This window comes from Scyliorhinus torazame, chromosome 5 (genome assembly GCF_047496885.1).
Source record: "Scyliorhinus torazame isolate Kashiwa2021f chromosome 5, sScyTor2.1, whole genome shotgun sequence".
Classification (NCBI taxonomy): Eukaryota; Metazoa; Chordata; class Chondrichthyes; order Carcharhiniformes; family Scyliorhinidae; genus Scyliorhinus; species Scyliorhinus torazame.
This window is the reverse complement of record NC_092711.1, coordinates 111331083-111344209: the sequence shown is the minus strand read 5'-3', so window position 1 is coordinate 111344209 and position 13127 is coordinate 111331083. Positions and strand designations below refer to the sequence as shown.

The 13127-nt window shown below is 46.5% G+C and overlaps 1 long non-coding RNA gene across 1 annotated transcript; it reads left to right on the top strand.

Annotated features, from left to right (window-relative positions):
• The first annotated feature begins 465 nt into the window (after window positions 1-465).
• LOC140419436 (uncharacterized) lies at window positions 466-11074 on the top strand. Its single transcript, XR_011945789.1, has 2 exons — window positions 466-1646; window positions 7186-11074. It is a non-coding gene; the product is annotated as an uncharacterized lncRNA (long non-coding RNA).
• The last annotated feature ends 2053 nt before the right edge of the window (window positions 11075-13127 follow it).

Here is a 13127-nt window from a genome sequence, read left to right as displayed (position 1 = left end):
TGCAGGGGTTTGGATTCTGCTGTCAGTCACATCCAGGACTAAACCATGCACATCCTGACAATGCCAGTTATTTCCACCGCATTTAATACTTCCAGTAATGAGTAAAATTTAATATTCTGTCATTGGTTTCTCTTTACTTTGTGACTTTTAATCTTCAAATAACGATTGTTTTTCGGAGATATTAAGATTTTAGGTGATGAACCAAATAGTGATTTACTTACAAAGGTGGATTCGTATTTGGGGTCCGAAGTCTCCACTGTGGCTTCCACTGGATGATTATGAGCTCTGGGTTATTAGGAGGCCTCCTCTGGGTGTTTGTGACGCCTCCCCGGTCACTCCGCCGCGTCCAGTCCTTCCCACCTCGCGGCTCCACTCACCTCCCTTCTGAACAAAAAAACGCCATCGCCATTACCCGCACTGCGCATGCTTCAGTCACAGTCTGGTCCCGCCTCTTATTCACTCTGATTGGTTGGAAGACCAGCTGCTCCCGCTCAGTCCTCCAGACACGCCCCCTCCTCCTATTGGTCTGGAGCTGCCGTCAATCACTCCCCGGGCATTGTGATGTGGGCCCTGCGTAGTGCAGCTCACATCCAGGGACAGACGCTTGTTTGTCTAGGCGGGAAAGAGGTGGATAAGCGGAGGCAGCGTTCGGGGCAGTGGGTGGGAGGGGAGGCTTCACAAACACCCAGTGGAGGCCTCAACATCCCCAATAACAAACTAGCGGCACCGCCTCAACACCCAACACAACGGCAGCTGCCGCTTTCTCCCGGTGCTGGGCCCCAGTGAACAAATGTAGCTTCAGGAAGGAAATGCAGCAATGGATTTCTTCAGGAGAAATTATCTTGAACTCACTTTACTGATGCTGGAGCAGGAGGAGAGAATGGGGGAAATGTCTATCCTACACTCACACTGATGGATTTGTTCATGAGAAATTATCTTGAACTCACTTTACTGATCCTGGAGCAGGCAGCAAGAGGAGAGAATGGTATTTGAAGATCTGTGTTACTGGAAATAGATTGGGAGACCAAAGAAGGATTTGAAAACAGGTATACAATTTTTAAATTGGAGCTTTTAATTTGGTAGTACCAGGTATTGCGGTACCTAAGAGGTGGATGACCATTGGTTAGACCCAGGAGTCTACCGTTGGCAGTTGTACATAGCTCCGCCCTGAGAGGCGGCGTATAAGAACCGGTGCCGTCCCAGCAGCCTTCACTTTCTGTATCAAAGCTGCTGGGGAAGAGTTCTAGCAGATTAAAGCCTTCAGTTATCATAGAATTTACAGTGCAGGAGGAGGCCATTCGGCCCATCGAGTCTGTACCGGCTCTTGGAAAGAGCACCCTACCCAAGGCCAACACCTCCACCCTATTCCCATAACCCAGTAACCCCACCCAACACTAAGGGCAATTTAGCATGGCCAATCCACCTAACCTGCACATCTTTGGACTGTGGGAGGAAACTGGAGCACCCGGCGGAAACCCACGCACACACTGGGAGGATGTGCAGACTCCGCACAGACAGTGACCCAAGCCGGAATCGAACCTGGGACCCTGGAGCTGTGAAGCAATTGTGCTATCCACAATGCTACCGTGCTGCCCTCAAGTTATGAATCACTTCGTCTTGGAGAGTAATTGATTGCGCATCACCATGTAAGTCAATAAGCAGAACATTGATGGGTAAAGGAGACATCGTTTGAGATTTGATAGAGGTATTTGAAACCAATAGCCTGTTCAGAGTAGATAGAGAGAAACTGTTTACATTCATGGAAGAATCAAGAATGGGAGGATATAGATCAGAGAGAATATAGATGGAGGCTATAGTTAATTGAGGAAAGAAGCAACAGAGACATGAAGAGAAACTTTCTCACACAGAACCGAGCGAGAGCGGCTGGCCCTCCAATCAATTGGAATGAACGAAGGGTGGGGTTTTGACTGACATGCACAGTGTGGATAACTTTTCATGGTAACTTCATTGCAGTGTTAATGTAAGCCGACGTGACAATAAAGATTATTATTATAATGACCACAGCGAAAGGCTTTTATCTCGGATCTCTCGGCCTAACCATCTTCAACTGCTTCACCAATGACCTTCCATGATAAGGTCAGAAGTGGGCATGTTTGCGGATGACTGCACAATGTTCAGCACCATTCGCGACTCCTCAGATTTTAAAGCAGTCCATGTCCAAATGCAACAAGACCTGGACAATATCCAGGCTTGAACTGACAAGTGGCAAGTTACATTGGCACCATACAAGTGCCAGGCAATCACCATCTCCTTCAAGAGAGGGTCTCACTGAGGAAATTAACAGAAAGGCATGATGGGTAGTTAGGCCAAGTTAGGAGTAAAATCTTAATGTACAGCCTGCAAGTGGGATTCAAGAGAGGAAGAAGGGGGGTGGGCATTAGGTCCATTAGGACTGGTTCTTTGTGCAGAGAATGCTGGGTGAAAGGGGCCCCAGGGTCAGCTTATATGGCCAGGTCAAGGAATGTGTGAGAAAGGCCTTTGAGAATCTTGCATTTGTTACCGTTACCTTATTTGGTCGTGGGTATGTGAAACCTGACGCTGAATCCATGTATGTGAAACCAGATGCTGTGCTCCCTTTGTCTCACTCACTCTGGAAGTTTCAAGAGACGTGTTGTCTCCTGCCTTTTTATCAGAGTGAGTGGAGTTTGCAAGCTATTTGAAATAAAATAAATCAATACCTACAATCTGACTCAGGGTTTGACTGAGACCAGACTGAGGGCAGAAAGAACTCAGTATCGTCATCACCACTGCCCCTTGACATTCAATGGCATTACCATCACAGAATCCCCCACAATCAACATCCTGGAGGTTACCATTGATCAGAAACTGGACTAGCCATATTAATACTGTAACTACAAGGGCAGGTCAAAGGCTAGGAATCCTATGGCGAGTAACTCACCTCCTGCCCCCCTAAAGACTGTCCACCATCTACAAGGCACAAGTCAAGAGTGTAATGGAATACTCTCCACTTGCCTGGATGAGTGCAGCGCCAACAACACTCAAGAACCTCGACACCATCCAGGGCAAAGCAGCCCACTTGATTGCACCTCCTTCCACAAACATTCAAACCCTCCACCACTGACGAACAGAGGCAGCCGTGTGTACCATCTACAAGATCTACAAGAGTAACTCACCAAGGTTCCTCAAACAGCACCTTTCAAACCCAGCACCACTGCCATCTAGAAGGACAAGAGCTGCAGATACCTGGGAACTCCACCACTTGGAGATCCCACTCCAAGTCACTGACCAGACTAATTTGGAAATATATTGCCGTTTCTTCACTGATGCTGAGGCAAAATCCTGGTCCTCCCGCCCTCTCAGCACAGTTGGTGTACCTACAGCTCAAGAACTGCAGTGGTTCAAGAAGGCAACTCACCACCACCTTCTGAAGGGGAACTCGGGATGGGCAAGAAATGCTGGTCTAACCAGCGACGACCACATTCCTGTAAATTAAGTTTTAAAAAGTTAACAAATCTTGTGAGGAACATTCAATCAAGACATTCAAAAGGGAATTGGATTATGGCTCGAAACGAAAGAATATGCAGGGTTTGGGGGAGGTGGAGAGCCAGTGCAGACACAATGGGCTGAATGGCCTCCTTCTGTGCTGTGACAAAGCGGTTAGGCTGTGATACCGATAGCAGAGTTTTGGATTATCTGAAGTGTGTGGAGGTTGAATGTGGGAGGCTGGATAGTAAAGTTATGGCATAGTCAAGTCCAGAAGGTAACAGAGAAATGGATGGGAATTTCAGGAATGTTTGAGCTGAAGGAGAGGCAAAGTTGTGCGAAGTTCTCAGGTGGAGACATCCTATCGCAGACCTTTTTTTTTTCTCCCCTTCCCCCCCCCCCCCCCCCCCCCACCACCATTTCACCGACTCCAAACCTATTACATTTCCATATTTCCTCCTTCTGGTGAGGGCCATCACAACCTGAATCATTAACTTTCTTTCTCTCTGAAGATGCTGCCTGAGCTGCTGAGTTTTTCGGATATCTTCTGTTTTTATTACTGAGGTGGAAATAGTGTGGTCTTGGTGATAAAGCTGATATGTTGTTGGAAGCTCAGCTGGGATGTAAACCCTGACATGAAGGTGGTAAACTGTCCAGTTCAGCCTAAGCCAGGGAGACAAAGTCAGTGGCGAGTTTGTAACAATGGGTGGAGATAATGGCTTCAGTTTTCCCAATATTTAAACAGAGGACATTTCTGTTCATTGAGTACTGGATGTCAGACAAGTCAGGATGATGTGTGACTTGGAGGAGAACTCGGTGGTGCTGATGTTTGCATACTCCTGCTACCATCATTCTTCAATGTGGTGAAATTAGGTGTCTGTGAAACTTTGTCAAAGTTCAGGTTGATTTATGGGTATGTAAAATCTCTCTCTCCCTGCTAATTTCACCTTTATCTCTCTCCTCCCATAGAGACCAAAGGCTTTTGTAGATCCAAACTGGGTTAGAACAAAGAACAATAAAGCACAGGAACAGACCCTCCAGCCCTCCAAGCCTGTACCAGTCATTATGCCAACTTTTGCCAAAACCCTCAGCACTTCCTTGTGCCATATCCCTCTATACCCATCCTATCCATGTGTTTGTCAAGATGTCTTTTGAACACCGTTAATGTATCTGCTTCCACAACCTCCCCTGGCAACGCATTCCAGGCACTCACCACACGCTGCGTAAAAAAACCTGCCTTGCACATCTCTAAACTTTGCCCCACGGACCTTAAACCTATGTCCCCTGGCGACTGACCCCTCCACCCTGGGAAAGAGTGCTTGCCCATCCACTCTATCCATGCCCCTCTTAATCTTGTAGACCTCTATCGGGTCGCCCTTCAACCTCCATCTTTCTAATGAAAACAATTGAGTCTATCCAGGCTCTCCACATAGCTAACACCCTCCAGACCAGGCAACATCCTGGTAAACCTCCTCTGCCCCCTCACCAAAGCCTCCACATCTTGCTGGTAGTGTGGCGGCCAGAATTGTGCGTAATATTCCAAGTGCAGCCTCACCAAGGTTCCATACAACTGTAGCATCACTTGCCAGTTTTAATACTCAATGCCCCGTCCAATGAAGGCAAGCATTCCGTATGCTTTTATGACTACCTTGTCCACTTGTGTTGCCACCTTCAAAGACCTGTGGACATGCACACCCAGATCTGTATAGGTTGTAGTTCCTTTCTCCGAAGGTCATTAGATAGGTCTTTCTCCGAAGGTCATTATATAGGGCAGCACGGTAGCATAGTGGTTAGCACAATTGCTTCACAGCTCCAGGGTTCCAGGTTTGATTCCCGGCTTAGGTCACTGTCTGTGTGGAGTCTGCACGTTCTCCCCGTGTCTGTGTGGGTTTCCTCCGGTTTCCTCCAACAGTCCAAAGATGTGCAGGTTAGGTGGATTAGCCATGCTAAAATTGCCCTTAGTGTCCAAAAATTGCCCTTAGTGTTGGGTGGGGTTACTGGGTTATGGGAATAGGGTGGGGGTGTGGGCTTTGGTAGGGGGCTCTTTCCAAGAGCCGGTGCAGACTCGATGGGCCGAATGGCCTCCTTCTGAACTTCTATGACTATAAACAGTTGGATTTTTACAACAGTCCAACAGATTTAAGAGTCACTGTTTCCTAGTGCTGGCCCACCTTGGCCTCTCCCCAGTGTGTGTGTGCTGGTGTGTCAGGGGCACTACCGACTGACACACCAGTTTACATGTGACTGCAGAGGTTAGTTTTGCTGTCATTACTGCTATCTGGGGGACTCTCCATTCTCCACTAATTCCCATTTTCTGTCTTTCTGGTGAATGCTAAAGGTCTGTGAACTTGGTTTCTGCATAAATTAGTTCCAAACTGTATTGGCCCTCCAAAATCCAGCCTCCATGTCTGCATAGTAAATAAAATCAACTGAAAAGGTATTTCTTTTCAGAAACATAAAATTAATCACCCAACACGCAATTCAAAATGATGATCCTGAGATTAAAGCCTCATTATCTACCCATTCAACTACATGGACTGTGACAAAACTTGCTTCACAAACGCTTACCTCACTATATCCAGCCTAAGGAGCTGGACGCACATAAAGTCTCATTGAGATTTCAGCCCTATCACAGTTGGGATTTGGGAAAATTGTTGTCATAGAATCAGAATTTACAGTGCAGAAGGAGGCCATTTGGCCCATCAAGTCTGCACCGGCCCTTGGAAAGAGCACCCCACTTAAATCCACGCTGTCGATGAATTATGTTTATTTCTGTATGTTACAGTGCCACACTGAAATGCTTCGGAGGCATTTCGATTACATTGCCACTTGGTGTGTTCTGGGCAACATTCAGACATGTTAAATGTTTAATTTTAGCATTGGAACGCCCAAGGGAAATGCTTATATTGCACGTTCCAATGCAGTATGTGAGACCACAGAGCTTTTGTTAGATTTAAACTCCCTGACCATAAAAGCTTGAAGAATAGTTGTACATATGTGGGTGAAGTACATATGCACAATTGCTTTCCGATCGGGTGTCGGGGTGACAATGAGCAAATATTAACTGATTGCACATATCCATGGCGGGTCATTTACCCATCATTCCTGGCAGTGGAGAAAGCCCCCAATCTGCAATACAGAGGACTGGGACGCATGCGCAGTTGCACACAGTGTGGAGCATGCGCAGAGGGATGACGCTGAACAGAGGGTTGTTTGTTGCTCGGCCGCCGGTGAGAAGGGGAAGCGGCGGGTGGGCGGAGCGGGTTCATTAACACTCAGTGTGGGCCACAAACCCCGAATAACAACCTGCAGGTCCCGCGGTTACAGCTCGAGACTTTTGACCGGAAACAGGCCCCGGTTAAAGGCCACCATCTTGGTTACGTGGCGAATACGGTGCCTGAGGGGCCATCGTGGTGGCACAGAGAGTGGGCGGGGCTTCTGGGCCCCAGTGACCAGGAGAGAAAATGATTGTATCGCTGATTTTTGTTCTCGCTCTGCCCAGAACTGCATCCAGGCAGAGGCGAGGAAGGGGGGAAATGTTGAAGTTGAGGAAATAAATGATGAGATGGGTATGAATTCAGTTCAGGGAGGAGAGAGAGAGAGTGCAAGGACAGGGATTTACAACATTTGGGGAAAAAGAGATAGAAATATTACATAGAATCTCGACTTGTCTATTCTGTGCTCTCCACTTGTGAAATGTTTTGTAATCTGCTTTTGCAGGCTATTAGAAGGGGAAGGTGACTGGAAGGAACATCATTGCAAGATCTGACAAGATTTATCCGGATCTGAATAATTTTTGAAGAAATAAGGATCTGAATATCACTGGCCTTTGAATGTGGACGGAGAAACGTTTGGTTGTTCTGTCCGTGGGAGAAGATTTCAAACACCAGTATTTGGAAAGGAACCGACACACGTACACCTGAGGGAGAGTGTTCCAGTGAACTGACTGTGGAAAGAGCTTTAACCAGTTCACAGTCTATAAAAAAAATCACACCATTCACAGTGAGGAGAAACTGTACATGTGTTCTCTGTTGATAAGACTTCAATTGATCATCTAACCTGGAAAGACACAAAGATACAGGCACTATGGAGAAACGGTGGAAATGCGACGACTGTGGGAAGGGATACAATTATCCATCCCGGCTGGAATTCCATCGACGCACTCACACTGGGGAGAAGCTGTGGAATTGTCGGGATTGTGGTAAACGATTCAATTCTCAATACCAGCTGGCAAACCATCAACGCAGTCACACTGGGGAGAGGCCATTCACCTGTTCTCTGTGTGGGAAGGGATTCACCCAGTCAGCCTGTCTCATGTCACACCAGCGGTTTCACACGGAGGAGAGGCCCTTCAGCTGCACTGACTGTGGACAGAGGTTCAGGCATTCATCCCACCTCAGTAAACACCAACGTGTTCACACAGCGGAGAGACTGTTCACCTGTTCAGATTGTGGGAAGCGATTCACCGTATCCTCTGACCTGCTGAAACACCAGCGAATACACACTGGGGAAAGGCCATTCACCTGCTCAGTATGTGGGAAGGGATTCACTCAGTCAGCCAACCTGGTGGTACACAAGCAAATTCATACTGGGGAAAGGCCATTTAGCTGCACTTCCTGTGGAAAGAGGTTAAGATCGTCATCTGAACTCACTGCACATCAGCGAGTTCACACAGGGGAGAAACCATTCACTTGCTCTGTGTGTGGGAAGAGATTCGCTCAGTCATCCCACTGCCTGACACACCAGCGAGTTCACACTGAGGAGAGGCCATTCACCTGCTCTTCCTGTGGAAAGAGGTTCAAGCATTCGGGCAACCTCAAAGCGCACCAGCGGGTTCACACTGGAGAGAGACCGTTCACCTGCTCCGTGTGTGGCAAAGGGTTCCATTGGCTATCCAGCCTGCTGACACATCAGCGAGTTCATAAATAACTGCAGGGGTTGGGTTCTGCTGTTATTACTGCTGTTAATCACATCCAGGATTGATAGTCTGACAATACTGTGTTTGTTTTTGCTGATGTTAACAACCCTTATAGCTAGATGGAGTTTCATATACTGGAGATGTTGTCACTGGTTTTCGAGACTTGCAGTGTCTCTTTTTAAAAACACCACCAGCTATCAGAGCTTTCAACAGGATCCTGTTTATAATGAAATTATAAACTTTTACGTCAACCTTAATTGATCTCTGATGTAAAATCTACAAATCAACATCTGAAAGGCTCCACTGACTAATATCTCCAGTTAGAAAGTGCTGATTAATTCATGCTGACAGTTCTTACTGACTTACACACAATGATACCTCTGTCATGAAATTAAATGATCAAGATATGGTAAACAAAACAGCAACGTTTTTCACAGATACATCAAAAAAGCTTCAATAATCAACATTGATATTGACGGTTTGGAAGTCGCTGAGTTGAATAATTTCTGACACAGCAGCAGCAACATTTGGTAAAGTTGGAACCCACAACAAAGACTGGTTTGAGCCCCACTCAGCAGAGATGTCATCTGTCATTGATGTCCGGCGAAGATGGAATTCCAGCTGAACTGATCAAACACGGAAAGTCCCATTGACTGTCACACTTACATGACCTCCTCCTCCTCTGTTGGACAGTAGAATTTGTTCCCCAGGATGTGTGATGCAAAAATCATCACAATGTACGCATACTGTACTCCCTGTACACACATGGCTGTGTGGCAAAATTTGGCTCCAACTCTATCTACAAGTTTGCTGATGACACAACCATAGTGGGTCGGATTTTGAACATCGATGAGCGCATGTCCACATTGACTCTTACTAATTTTTACAGATGCGCCGTAGAAAGCACGGATAGGAGGGAGATAGGAACCTAGAGGAGTGGTGTAATGACAACAATCTCTCCCTCAATGTCAGCAAAACTAAGGAGCTAGTTATTGACTTCAGGAAGCAAAGTATCGTATACACCCCGTCTGCATCAATGGTGCCGAGGTGGAGATGGTTGACAGCTTCAAATTCTTAGGTGTACACATCACCAACAATCTGTCCTGATTCACCTACGTCAATGCTATGGCTAACAAAGCACAACAGCGCCTATATTTTCTCAGTAAACTAAGGAATTTCGGCATGTCCACATTGACTCTTCCCAATATTTATAGATGCACCTTAGAGAGCATCCTATCTGGCTGCATCACAGCCTGGTATGGCAACTGCTCGGCCCAAGACAGTAAGAAACTACAGAGAGGCATGAACACGGCCCAGTCCACCACGGAAACCCACCTCCCATCCATTGATTCTGTCTACACCTCCCGTTGTCTTGGGAAAGCGGGCAGCAATATCAAGGAACATTCCCATCCAGGTTATTCTCTTTTCCAACTTATTGCATCGGGCAGGAGATACAAAAGTCTGAGAACGCGAACCAACAGATTCAAAAACAGCTTCTTACCCACTGTTACCAGACTCCTGAACGACTCTCTTATGGACTGAACTGATCTCTTCACGCATCTTTTCCACTGAGTAGGACTGCACTCTGTATGCTTCACCCGATGCCTATGTCTGTGTATTTACTTTGTGTATTTATCGTATCTGCTATGTTTTTCATGTATGGAATGATTTGTCTGGACTGTACGCAAAACAATACTTTTCATTGTACCTCGGTACACATGACACTAAATCCAAATCCAACAATATACAAAGGCACTCACAGCGCTGAGGACCCGGGTTCGATCCCAGCCCCGGGTCACTGTCCATGTGGAGTTTGCATATTCTCCCCGTGACTGCATGGATTTCACCTCCACAGCTAAAAGATGTGCAGGATAGGTGGATTGGCCACACTAAATTGCCCCTTAATTGGGCACTCTAAATTTATTTTTAAAATGTATATATAAAGACAATAGAGAAGACCATAGAAATTACATAAGCATCACATTCCATAGTGTCATAGGGAAGGACTTTGCTAGGGTCACGTTTGAAAGGCTCCATCTATTTGCAGACTGTTTATCCAGAAGCACAGTGCAGTTTCTGTGCTGGCGGATCTACAGTGAACATGATCTTACATAGAAACAAACATAGAAAATAGAAGCAGGTGGAGGCCATTCGGCCCTTCGAGTCATTCATTATGACCATGGCTGATCAATACCCTGATCCCGCCTTCCCCTCATATCCCTGGATCCCGTTGCCCCCAAGAACTGTATCTAATTCCTTCCTGAAATTACACAACGTGTTGGTCTCTCTCTGGGTGAAGAAATTTCTCACCTCAGTCCTGAAAGGTTTACCCTTATTGTCAAACTGCGACCCGGCGTTCTGGACTCCCCACCATGGTTGATTATTTACACAATAAGATCCTGATTGTTGATGCAATGGGCTTCAGACTGTTACTGTAATGGTATCTTGATTGTTAATGTGTGGGTATCCTGAATCTTAAAGAGATAGGAGTCTGATTATTAATGTAGCAGGATCCTCATTGTTGATGAAATAAGATTCTGATTATTAATGTGATAGTATCTTAATTATTTGTACATTATGATCCTGATTATTAATACTTTATCATTCTTATAATAAGTGCATTATGATCCAGATTCTGAATACACTATGATCCTGATTATTGAAGAAATCGACTTTCCAGATAAAAATGAACACTGACCTTTTATATAATTTTTTTTTGTTGCAGCAATTGGTCCCCAGAGAGTCCTCCAATTGGACACACCTCACCAACATCAAAAAAACTGAGAGGCTTTAAAGGAACCTCACGGCAGCCATTGCTATTTGAGAGCTCCCAAGGCCAAAATCCCATCTCGCCAACCACATTGGGGGTCATGACCCTCAGTTTGGGAAGCTCTGACTTGCACTGAGATTCTAAAATGGGGACAGGCTTTTAAAGCTTTTTAAATTCATTTACGGAATGTGGGTATCACTGGTTGGGCCAGCATGTATTACCCATTCCTGGTTGCCCTTCAGAAGGTGGTGGTGAGTGGCAGTCCTTGTGGTGTAGGTACACACACTGTGCTGCGAGGGAGGGAGTTCAAGGATGTTGCCCCAGCGTCAGTGAAGGAACGGCTGATATATTTCCAAGTCAGGGTGGTGAGTGACTTGGAGGGGAACCTCCAGGTGGTGGCATTCCCAGCTATCTGCTGCTCCTGTCCTTCGAGATGGTAGTGGTAGCGGGTTTGGAAGGTGCTGTCTATGGCAACTTGTTGAGTTACTGCAGTGCATCTTGTAGATGGTACACACGGCTGCCACTGTTCGTTGGTGGGGGAGGGTTTGATTGTTTGTGGAAGGAGGAGCAATCAAGTGGGCTGCTTTGTCCTGGATGCTGTTGAGCTTCTTGAGTGGTGTTGGAGCTGCACTCATGCAGGCAAGTGGATTGTATCCTATCACACTCCTGACTTGTGCCTTGTAGATAGTGGACAGGCTTTGGACGGTAAGGAAGTGAGTTATTCGCCATGGATTTCTAGCCTTTGACCTGCCCTGGTAGCCGCAGTATTAATGTGGCTCGTCCAGTTCAGTTTCTGATCAATGGCACCCCTCAGGATGTTCATTGTGGGAGTATCCGCAATTGTAATGCCATTGAATGTCAAGGGGCGATGGATAGATCCTCTCTTGGAGGAGATGGTCATTGCCTGACACTTGTGTGGCACGAATCTAACTTGCCACTTGTCAGCCCAAGCCTGGATATTGTCCAGGTCTTGCTGCATTTGGACGTGGACTGCTTCATTATCTAAGGAGTCGCGAATGGTGCTGAACATTGTGCAGTCACCCACAAACATCCCCACTTCTGACCTCATGACGAAGAATGTCATTGATGAAGCAGCTGAAGATGGTTGGGCCGAGGACACTACCCTGAGGAACACCTGCAGTGATGTCCTGGAGCTGAAATGATTGACCTCCAACCACCACAATCATCTTCCTTTGTGCCAGGTACGACTCCAACCAGTGGAGAGTGTTCCCCCTGATTGCCATTGACTCCAGATTAGCTAGGGCTCCTTGATGCCATACTCGGTCAAATGCTGCCTTGATCTCAAGGGCAGACACTCTCCCCTCACCTCTGATATTCAGCGCTTTTGTCCATGTTTGAACCAAGGCTGTAATGACTGCAGGAAGACATCCATAGACTGATCAGCGGGCCAGAAAAGTAGCAAACTGAGGTCAATCCAGAGAAGCGCGGGGTAATAAATACATTTGGGGAGGGTCAACACGGCAAAGGGAAAGAATATGAATGGTATGATAGATGTAGAGGGACCGAGGGGCATAAGAGTGCATGTCAACAGATCCCTGAAGGTGACAGGAGAGGTAGATACGGTGATTGTAAAGGCAGAGAGGATACTTTGTTATTCACGGGGACATAGAGTACTGGAGCAGGGAATATTCCCAGCAATTTCTCTTGGAGGAAAGACCTGAAACCCCTCTCTCCACAGATGCTGCCAGAGCTGCTGAGTATTTCCAGCATTTTCTGTTTTTATTATAAGACCAGGGAGGTTATACTGGAACTGTCCAAAACACTAGTTAAGCCACAGCTGCATTACTGAGTACAGTTCTGGTCACCACATTACAGGAAGGATGTGTTCATACCAGAGAGGATGCAGAGGAGATTGACCAGGATGTTGACGCAAATGGAGAATTTTAGCAATGAGGAAAGATTGGAGAGGCCGAGGTTGTTTTCTGTGGAACAGAGAACGCTGAGGAGAGATTA